Here is a 10,995-nt window from a genome sequence, read left to right as displayed (position 1 = left end):
GTAGGTCAAAAACCTTTTTGGGAACCTTGGCTTGAGCTGGCAGTCCTTCCTGGGAAAGGATTCACCTCTTGATCTTCACTAAAAGACAAAAGTAAGGTGTGCGCACACCCCTTTGAGGGTGACATCCTCTCTCGGGAGGGGTTTTACAGGTGTAGAAAAACGTCCAAAACTTTATCTGGCAACTTTTTAGCCTGGGTAATTTTTCTTACCTGGCAACCAGGAGCTTTTTTATCTCAAATTTTAGAAACGGGAAGTCCAAAAAGGGTATTTGTTTTGAGCTGTGTTGAAAGGTATTTATGATTTGATTGGGAAGTATTGATTGGTCCCTCAGATTAATTTTGTATGATTCTAACCATTCTTTGACTTTTTTCATTATTTAGAAGTGGCGACTAAAAGCGGTGCCCACTCACGGTGATAGGCTTCTCTTGGGCCACGTGACATTTTTAACAAAAATTAAATTTTAATCCAATTTCTTCGACGACATGAGACCGTCCATGCAAGTTGGTCAGGCGCATTCCCGCCAGTGGCAGGATGAAAGGTACCAGAATTTTATTTTAACAAAACAATATTTTAAAATTCTGCAAGCCATACATCATTTAAATATATTAAAAAGACTTTCTCCATTGGCGCCTCCGGGCATGGCCTCGCAAGCCCGAAAATTATCAGATTTTATTAAACCTGCGGCTCCAAACTCGCTAACGTTACAAAAAATCCAGGCAAACACAGAAATGTGGCTAAAGAATAATGTGTTAATTTTAACTGATCATTATGAGGAAACAATGGCATTGGCATTGGAATGTACTTACCATTTTAATGAGACCTCGTGCCAAACGGCCATTAAATGGGCCAAAACAAGGTATGGCCGAAAACTAACAAATGACACTCTAAAGGAATTTGAGGACTGGATTCGTGGCGATTCGGATGATGGGCCAGGGGACGAGTCCTCGGTGGAGGGGTCGGTCGATGCGATGAGCCCAGACACCTACGCACAAGTCGCCAAAAGAGGGCTTGACTCACAGGTGTCGAGCCGACAGCGACCTCTGGAGGCTGAAACCGGTCAACGGGACCGACCGACTCAATCGGAGCTGATTACGGCCCAGGCTCAGGTGCCTCATGATGTTAATGATATTTTATGCCAAAATCTGAATCTTCTAAAACCTGCCTTAAGGGATTCGTTGCCGCAGCAACAGCAGCGAAGAAGAGCCCCCTTTAGAGGCCAAGCAGCAGGAGAGGAGGGAGAGCGACAGCGCCATCAACCTGCGTCTCTTCGTTCGGAAATGACAGAAACTTGTTCAACATTGAATAAATCTTTGAATAAAATCGACAATAAACGATCTGGGTATTTAAAATCTAATGACGTGATCCTGCCTTTAAAGAAAGAATTCGATATCATCCCGATATCGACCATACCAGTTCCAGCTCAAGTACTCACCGATTCATCACAGTCGATACCGCCTTCAATCATTACCGATCCATCACGGTCGATACCGCCCTCAATAATTACCGATTCAACACGGTCGATACCGTCTTTAATAGTTGCCAACCCGGTATCATTACCAATGACGATCCAAAATGATATCAATCCGGCCCCATTGGCTTCAACACAGGTTTTTACAACCGTGGAGCTGAGAAAGGACAAAATGTCTAAGGAAATGAAGTCTATTAGTACATTTGTTCCCCCTCAATATGGTGGGCATGTTGGGTTGCCGCTCGGTATACGGGACCGTTAATTTTAAGGGTTATTATTAACTAAATTGACTTAATAGGATGGACTGGCGTAAATACTTCCATAGATGGAGCCCTCTATGTATGTTGGTAAGGTAAGGAAGGGGATGAAAAACAGGGCTGCAAAATATTGTAAATATTGTTTGGTTTTTGATTTTAGTAGATGTTTGAGTGGTTTGATGAGCACTTATTTTGTATTTGATTCTAGCACTTTTTCAACTTTTAGCACTTATTTTAGCAATATTCCTGTGTTTATCTTCCAGAAAGTGGTTGTGAGGGCTCCAGATGGGGGAGGTGTTTAATTTGTCAGTTTTAATTCTTTTAGTCTTTTTACCCCCTTTTTTTAGAAAGCCGAAAGTGTATTCACGTGGCCTAGGGGTTAGGCTGGCCGCCTTGTAAACAGAAGCGCTATTTGTGCGCAGGTTCGCGGCCCACCCTGGAAAGCGGATGGGATCTGTTTAAAAATTATTTATTCTAACCCTAACCCCGCCTTCTATTCTAACCTCAAGATTTCGCTCCCTTTCGTTGGATCTATTTTAATTTTGTTAGTTTTAACTCTTTTAGTCTTTTTACCCCCTTTTTTTAAATTAAGCCAAAAGTGTATTCACTTGGCCTAGGGGATAGGCTGGCCGCCTCGTAAACAGAAGCGCTATTTGTGCGCAGGTTCGCGGCCCACCCTGGAAAGCGGATGGGATCTGTCTAAAAATTATTTATTCTAACCCTAACCCCGCCCCCTATTCTAACCTCAAGATTTCGCTCCCTTTGGATCAATTTTAAATTTTGTTAGTTTTAACTCTTTTAGTCTTTTTACCCCCTTTTTTTAGAAAGCCAAAAGTGTGTTCACATGGCCTAGGGGATAGGTTGGCCGCCTCGTAAACAGAAGCACTATTTGTGCGCAGGTTCGCGGCCCACCCTGGAAAGCGGATGGGATCTGTTTAAAAATTATTTTTTCTAACCCTAACCCCGCCCCCTATTCTAACCTCAAAATTTCGTTCCCTTTCGTAGAATTGATTTTAAATTTGTTAGTTTTAACTCTTTTAGTCTTCTTACCCCCTTTTTTTAGAAAATAAAAGTGTACTCACATGGCCTAGGGGTTAGACTGGCCGCCTCGTAAACAGAAGCGCTATTTGTGCGCAGGTTCGCGGCCCACCCTGGAAAGCGGATGGGATCTGTTTAAAAATTATTTATTGTAACCCTAACCCCGCTCCCTACGCTAACCTCAAAATTTCGCCCCCCTTCGTTGGATTCATTTTAAATTGGTTTATTTTTAACTCTCTTTGTCTTTTTACCCCCTTTTTTTAGAAGAGCTGGAGTGCGACTCACATGGCCTAAGGGTTAGGCCAGCCGCCTCGTAAACAGAAGCGCTCTCTGAGCGCAGGTTCGAGACTTGGTCTAAGTTGCAGAAACTACTCCAATTTTCTTTTTTATATTGTTTTACATATTTACTGAATTGTTTAAATTGGTTTGAGGGACCATTTTAAGATTTGATAAAATTATTGCAATTTTGAATATTTTTTATATCTTTTTGCATTCACATTTTACCTTCACAGCTTTAAAATGATTTTAGCTTGTACACTTTTAGCAGTTGTTTTATAGGTATTTTAATGGAAAATTAATGGGGATAATTTTATCTGATTCTGGATGACTGTTGCCCGTGCACCGTCATCTCTCTAGGGAGATGACATATTTTCTTATTAACCTAACTTGGCCAGAGCCTTTCATCTTTTTAGGATTTCCCCATTTTTAATTGACTTTTAACCTATTTTTAATTCTATGAGAAACGCATGTTGAACTGCGGCTCCTTTAAGAAGATAAGAAGGGCGGTACTCACCTGTTTCAACTTCCTGGGAAGACGGGGTTTCCTGAGTATTTAAAGCCCCTGCTAAAGGTGATCAAGTCATTCCTCTGATGAAGCCTACACAGGCGAAACGTCAGGATTCTGCCTTTTGGACTCCCTGAAAAACTTTTTTTGATTTTTGAGTAGGTCAAAAACCTTTTTGGGAACCTTGGCTTGAGCTGGCAGTCCTTCCTGGGAAAGGATTCACCTCTTGATCTTCACTAAAAGACAAAAGTAAGGTGTGCGCACACCCCTTTGAGGGTGACATCCTCTCTCGGGAGGGGTTTTACAGGTGTAGAAAAACGTCCAAAACTTTATCTGGCAACTTTTTAGCCTGGGTAATTTTTCTTACCTGGCAACCAGGAGCTTTTTTATCTCAAATTTTAGAAACGGGAAGTCCAAAAAGGGTATTTGTTTTGAGCTGTGTTGAAAGGTATTTATGATTTGATTGGGAAGTATTGATTGGTCCCTCAGATTAATTTTGTATGATTCTAACCATTCTTTGACTTTTTTCATTATTTAGAAGTGGCGACTAAAAGCGGTGCCCACTCACGGTGATAGGCTTCTCTTGGGCCACGTGACATTTTTAACAAAAATTAAATTTTAATCCAATTTCTTCGACGACATGAGACCGTCCATGCAAGTTGGTCAGGCGCATTCCCGCCAGTGGCAGGATGAAAGGTACCAGAATTTTATTTTAACAAAACAATATTTTAAAATTCTGCAAGCCATACATCATTTAAATATATTAAAAAGACTTTCTCCATTGGCGCCTCCGGGCATGGCCTCGCAAGCCCGAAAATTATCAGATTTTATTAAACCTGCGGCTCCAAACTCGCTAACGTTACAAAAAATCCAGGCAAACACAGAAATGTGGCTAAAGAATAATGTGTTAATTTTAACTGATCATTATGAGGAAACAATGGCATTGGCATTGGAATGTACTTACCATTTTAATGAGACCTCGTGCCAAACGGCCATTAAATGGGCCAAAACAAGGTATGGCCGAAAACTAACAAATGACACTCTAAAGGAATTTGAGGACTGGATTCGTGGCGATTCGGATGATGGGCCAGGGGACGAGTCCTCGGTGGAGGGGTCGGTCGATGCGATGAGCCCAGACACCTACGCACAAGTCGCCAAAAGAGGGCTTGACTCACAGGTGTCGAGCCGACAGCGACCTCTGGAGGCTGAAACCGGTCAACGGGACCGACCGACTCAATCGGAGCTGATTACGGCCCAGGCTCAGGTGCCTCATGATGTTAATGATATTTTATGCCAAAATCTGAATCTTCTAAAACCTGCCTTAAGGGATTCGTTGCCGCAGCAACAGCAGCGAAGAAGAGCCCCCTTTAGAGGCCAAGCAGCAGGAGAGGAGGGAGAGCGACAGCGCCATCAACCTGCGTCTCTTCGTTCGGAAATGACAGAAACTTGTTCAACATTGAATAAATCTTTGAATAAAATCGACAATAAACGATCTGGGTATTTAAAATCTAATGACGTGATCCTGCCTTTAAAGAAAGAATTCGATATCATCCCGATATCGACCATACCAGTTCCAGCTCAAGTACTCACCGATTCATCACAGTCGATACCGCCTTCAATCATTACCGATCCATCACGGTCGATACCGCCCTCAATAATTACCGATTCAACACGGTCGATACCGTCTTTAATAGTTGCCAACCCGGTATCATTACCAATGACGATCCAAAATGATATCAATCCGGCCCCATTGGCTTCAACACAGGTTTTTACAACCGTGGAGCTGAGAAAGGACAAAATGTCTAAGGAAATGAAGTCTATTAGTACATTTGTTCCCCCTCAATATGGTGGGCATGTTGGGTTGCCGCTCGGTATACGGGACCGTTAATTTTAAGGGTTATTATTAACTAAATTGACTTAATAGGATGGACTGGCGTAAATACTTCCATAGATGGAGCCCTCTATGTATGTTGGTAAGGTAAGGAAGGGGATGAAAAACAGGGCTGCAAAATATTGTAAATATTGTTTGGTTTTTGATTTTAGTAGATGTTTGAGTGGTTTGATGAGCACTTATTTTGTATTTGATTCTAGCACTTTTTCAACTTTTAGCACTTATTTTAGCAATATTCCTGTGTTTATCTTCCAGAAAGTGGTTGTGAGGGCTCCAGATGGGGGAGGTGTTTAATTTGTCAGTTTTAATTCTTTTAGTCTTTTTACCCCCTTTTTTTAGAAAGCCGAAAGTGTATTCACGTGGCCTAGGGGTTAGGCTGGCCGCCTTGTAAACAGAAGCGCTATTTGTGCGCAGGTTCGCGGCCCACCCTGGAAAGCGGATGGGATCTGTTTAAAAATTATTTATTCTAACCCTAACCCCGCCTTCTATTCTAACCTCAAGATTTCGCTCCCTTTCGTTGGATCTATTTTAATTTTGTTAGTTTTAACTCTTTTAGTCTTTTTACCCCCTTTTTTTAAATTAAGCCAAAAGTGTATTCACTTGGCCTAGGGGATAGGCTGGCCGCCTCGTAAACAGAAGCGCTATTTGTGCGCAGGTTCGCGGCCCACCCTGGAAAGCGGATGGGATCTGTCTAAAAATTATTTATTCTAACCCTAACCCCGCCCCCTATTCTAACCTCAAGATTTCGCTCCCTTTGGATCAATTTTAAATTTTGTTAGTTTTAACTCTTTTAGTCTTTTTACCCCCTTTTTTTAGAAAGCCAAAAGTGTGTTCACATGGCCTAGGGGATAGGTTGGCCGCCTCGTAAACAGAAGCACTATTTGTGCGCAGGTTCGCGGCCCACCCTGGAAAGCGGATGGGATCTGTTTAAAAATTATTTTTTCTAACCCTAACCCCGCCCCCTATTCTAACCTCAAAATTTCGTTCCCTTTCGTAGAATTGATTTTAAATTTGTTAGTTTTAACTCTTTTAGTCTTCTTACCCCCTTTTTTTAGAAAATAAAAGTGTACTCACATGGCCTAGGGGTTAGACTGGCCGCCTCGTAAACAGAAGCGCTATTTGTGCGCAGGTTCGCGGCCCACCCTGGAAAGCGGATGGGATCTGTTTAAAAATTATTTATTGTAACCCTAACCCCGCTCCCTACGCTAACCTCAAAATTTCGCCCCCCTTCGTTGGATTCATTTTAAATTGGTTTATTTTTAACTCTCTTTGTCTTTTTACCCCCTTTTTTTAGAAGAGCTGGAGTGCGACTCACATGGCCTAAGGGTTAGGCCAGCCGCCTCGTAAACAGAAGCGCTCTCTGAGCGCAGGTTCGAGACTTGGTCTAAGTTGCAGAAACTACTCCAATTTTCTTTTTTATATTGTTTTACATATTTACTGAATTGTTTAAATTGGTTTGAGGGACCATTTTAAGATTTGATAAAATTATTGCAATTTTGAATATTTTTTATATCTTTTTGCATTCACATTTTACCTTCACAGCTTTAAAATGATTTTAGCTTGTACACTTTTAGCAGTTGTTTTATAGGTATTTTAATGGAAAATTAATGGGGATAATTTTATCTGATTCTGGATGACTGTTGCCCGTGCACCGTCATCTCTCTAGGGAGATGACATATTTTCTTATTAACCTAACTTGGCCAGAGCCTTTCATCTTTTTAGGATTTCCCCATTTTTAATTGACTTTTAACCTATTTTTAATTCTATGAGAAACGCATGTTGAACTGCGGCTCCTTTAAGAAGATAAGAAGGGCGGTACTCACCTGTTTCAACTTCCTGGGAAGACGGGGTTTCCTGAGTATTTAAAGCCCCTGCTAAAGGTGATCAAGTCATTCCTCTGATGAAGCCTACACAGGCGAAACGTCAGGATTCTGCCTTTTGGACTCCCTGAAAAACTTTTTTTGATTTTTGAGTAGGTCAAAAACCTTTTTGGGAACCTTGGCTTGAGCTGGCAGTCCTTCCTGGGAAAGGATTCACCTCTTGATCTTCACTAAAAGACAAAAGTAAGGTGTGCGCACACCCCTTTGAGGGTGACATCCTCTCTCGGGAGGGGTTTTACAGGTGTAGAAAAACGTCCAAAACTTTATCTGGCAACTTTTTAGCCTGGGTAATTTTTCTTACCTGGCAACCAGGAGCTTTTTTATCTCAAATTTTAGAAACGGGAAGTCCAAAAAGGGTATTTGTTTTGAGCTGTGTTGAAAGGTATTTATGATTTGATTGGGAAGTATTGATTGGTCCCTCAGATTAATTTTGTATGATTCTAACCATTCTTTGACTTTTTTCATTATTTAGAAGTGGCGACTAAAAGCGGTGCCCACTCACGGTGATAGGCTTCTCTTGGGCCACGTGACATTTTTAACAAAAATTAAATTTTAATCCAATTTCTTCGACGACATGAGACCGTCCATGCAAGTTGGTCAGGCGCATTCCCGCCAGTGGCAGGATGAAAGGTACCAGAATTTTATTTTAACAAAACAATATTTTAAAATTCTGCAAGCCATACATCATTTAAATATATTAAAAAGACTTTCTCCATTGGCGCCTCCGGGCATGGCCTCGCAAGCCCGAAAATTATCAGATTTTATTAAACCTGCGGCTCCAAACTCGCTAACGTTACAAAAAATCCAGGCAAACACAGAAATGTGGCTAAAGAATAATGTGTTAATTTTAACTGATCATTATGAGGAAACAATGGCATTGGCATTGGAATGTACTTACCATTTTAATGAGACCTCGTGCCAAACGGCCATTAAATGGGCCAAAACAAGGTATGGCCGAAAACTAACAAATGACACTCTAAAGGAATTTGAGGACTGGATTCGTGGCGATTCGGATGATGGGCCAGGGGACGAGTCCTCGGTGGAGGGGTCGGTCGATGCGATGAGCCCAGACACCTACGCACAAGTCGCCAAAAGAGGGCTTGACTCACAGGTGTCGAGCCGACAGCGACCTCTGGAGGCTGAAACCGGTCAACGGGACCGACCGACTCAATCGGAGCTGATTACGGCCCAGGCTCAGGTGCCTCATGATGTTAATGATATTTTATGCCAAAATCTGAATCTTCTAAAACCTGCCTTAAGGGATTCGTTGCCGCAGCAACAGCAGCGAAGAAGAGCCCCCTTTAGAGGCCAAGCAGCAGGAGAGGAGGGAGAGCGACAGCGCCATCAACCTGCGTCTCTTCGTTCGGAAATGACAGAAACTTGTTCAACATTGAATAAATCTTTGAATAAAATCGACAATAAACGATCTGGGTATTTAAAATCTAATGACGTGATCCTGCCTTTAAAGAAAGAATTCGATATCATCCCGATATCGACCATACCAGTTCCAGCTCAAGTACTCACCGATTCATCACAGTCGATACCGCCTTCAATCATTACCGATCCATCACGGTCGATACCGCCCTCAATAATTACCGATTCAACACGGTCGATACCGTCTTTAATAGTTGCCAACCCGGTATCATTACCAATGACGATCCAAAATGATATCAATCCGGCCCCATTGGCTTCAACACAGGTTTTTACAACCGTGGAGCTGAGAAAGGACAAAATGTCTAAGGAAATGAAGTCTATTAGTACATTTGTTCCCCCTCAATATGGTGGGCATGTTGGGTTGCCGCTCGGTATACGGGACCGTTAATTTTAAGGGTTATTATTAACTAAATTGACTTAATAGGATGGACTGGCGTAAATACTTCCATAGATGGAGCCCTCTATGTATGTTGGTAAGGTAAGGAAGGGGATGAAAAACAGGGCTGCAAAATATTGTAAATATTGTTTGGTTTTTGATTTTAGTAGATGTTTGAGTGGTTTGATGAGCACTTATTTTGTATTTGATTCTAGCACTTTTTCAACTTTTAGCACTTATTTTAGCAATATTCCTGTGTTTATCTTCCAGAAAGTGGTTGTGAGGGCTCCAGATGGGGGAGGTGTTTAATTTGTCAGTTTTAATTCTTTTAGTCTTTTTACCCCCTTTTTTTAGAAAGCCGAAAGTGTATTCACGTGGCCTAGGGGTTAGGCTGGCCGCCTTGTAAACAGAAGCGCTATTTGTGCGCAGGTTCGCGGCCCACCCTGGAAAGCGGATGGGATCTGTTTAAAAATTATTTATTCTAACCCTAACCCCGCCTTCTATTCTAACCTCAAGATTTCGCTCCCTTTCGTTGGATCTATTTTAATTTTGTTAGTTTTAACTCTTTTAGTCTTTTTACCCCCTTTTTTTAAATTAAGCCAAAAGTGTATTCACTTGGCCTAGGGGATAGGCTGGCCGCCTCGTAAACAGAAGCGCTATTTGTGCGCAGGTTCGCGGCCCACCCTGGAAAGCGGATGGGATCTGTCTAAAAATTATTTATTCTAACCCTAACCCCGCCCCCTATTCTAACCTCAAGATTTCGCTCCCTTTGGATCAATTTTAAATTTTGTTAGTTTTAACTCTTTTAGTCTTTTTACCCCCTTTTTTTAGAAAGCCAAAAGTGTGTTCACATGGCCTAGGGGATAGGTTGGCCGCCTCGTAAACAGAAGCACTATTTGTGCGCAGGTTCGCGGCCCACCCTGGAAAGCGGATGGGATCTGTTTAAAAATTATTTTTTCTAACCCTAACCCCGCCCCCTATTCTAACCTCAAAATTTCGTTCCCTTTCGTAGAATTGATTTTAAATTTGTTAGTTTTAACTCTTTTAGTCTTCTTACCCCCTTTTTTTAGAAAATAAAAGTGTACTCACATGGCCTAGGGGTTAGACTGGCCGCCTCGTAAACAGAAGCGCTATTTGTGCGCAGGTTCGCGGCCCACCCTGGAAAGCGGATGGGATCTGTTTAAAAATTATTTATTGTAACCCTAACCCCGCTCCCTACGCTAACCTCAAAATTTCGCCCCCCTTCGTTGGATTCATTTTAAATTGGTTTATTTTTAACTCTCTTTGTCTTTTTACCCCCTTTTTTTAGAAGAGCTGGAGTGCGACTCACATGGCCTAAGGGTTAGGCCAGCCGCCTCGTAAACAGAAGCGCTCTCTGAGCGCAGGTTCGAGACTTGGTCTAAGTTGCAGAAACTACTCCAATTTTCTTTTTTATATTGTTTTACATATTTACTGAATTGTTTAAATTGGTTTGAGGGACCATTTTAAGATTTGATAAAATTATTGCAATTTTGAATATTTTTTATATCTTTTTGCATTCACATTTTACCTTCACAGCTTTAAAATGATTTTAGCTTGTACACTTTTAGCAGTTGTTTTATAGGTATTTTAATGGAAAATTAATGGGGATAATTTTATCTGATTCTGGATGACTGTTGCCCGTGCACCGTCATCTCTCTAGGGAGATGACATATTTTCTTATTAACCTAAACCCTAACCTAACCCTAAACCCTAACCCTAACCTAACCCTAACCCTAACCCTAACCCTAACCCTAACCCTAAACCCTAACCCTAACCCTAACCTAACCCTAACCCTAACCCTAACCCTAACCCTAACCTAACCCCATGTCCTGCGGACATGGCGCGT

The 10,995-nt window shown here is 41.7% G+C and overlaps 1 long non-coding RNA gene across 3 annotated transcripts in view; it reads left to right on the top strand.

Annotated features, from left to right (window-relative positions):
- Positions 1-9,112, top strand: part of LOC130911352 (uncharacterized) — a 9,549-nt gene extending 437 nt beyond the window's left edge. The window contains exons 1-6 of one of the 3 annotated variants that reach the window (XR_009062029.1): positions 1-91; positions 3,504-3,796; positions 7,209-7,700; positions 7,791-7,948; positions 8,301-8,516; positions 8,579-9,112. The exon at positions 1-91 is cut by the window's left edge and continues 437 nt beyond it. This is a non-coding gene — a long non-coding RNA (uncharacterized LOC130911352). Of the gene's footprint in view, positions 92-3,503; positions 3,996-4,085; positions 4,244-4,595; positions 4,812-4,873; positions 5,406-7,208; positions 7,701-7,790; positions 7,949-8,300; positions 8,517-8,578 lie in introns of those variants that run through there. The other 2 variants (XR_009062031.1, XR_009062030.1) reach the window with 2 other exon arrangements.
- Positions 9,113-10,995: the final 1,883 nt, after the last annotated feature.

The sequence above is a fragment of the Corythoichthys intestinalis genome, unplaced genomic scaffold (genome assembly GCF_030265065.1).
Source record: "Corythoichthys intestinalis isolate RoL2023-P3 unplaced genomic scaffold, ASM3026506v1 HiC_scaffold_39, whole genome shotgun sequence".
NCBI classification, from domain to species: domain Eukaryota; kingdom Metazoa; phylum Chordata; class Actinopteri; order Syngnathiformes; family Syngnathidae; genus Corythoichthys; species Corythoichthys intestinalis.
This window is presented reverse-complemented; position numbering and strand designations above follow the sequence as displayed.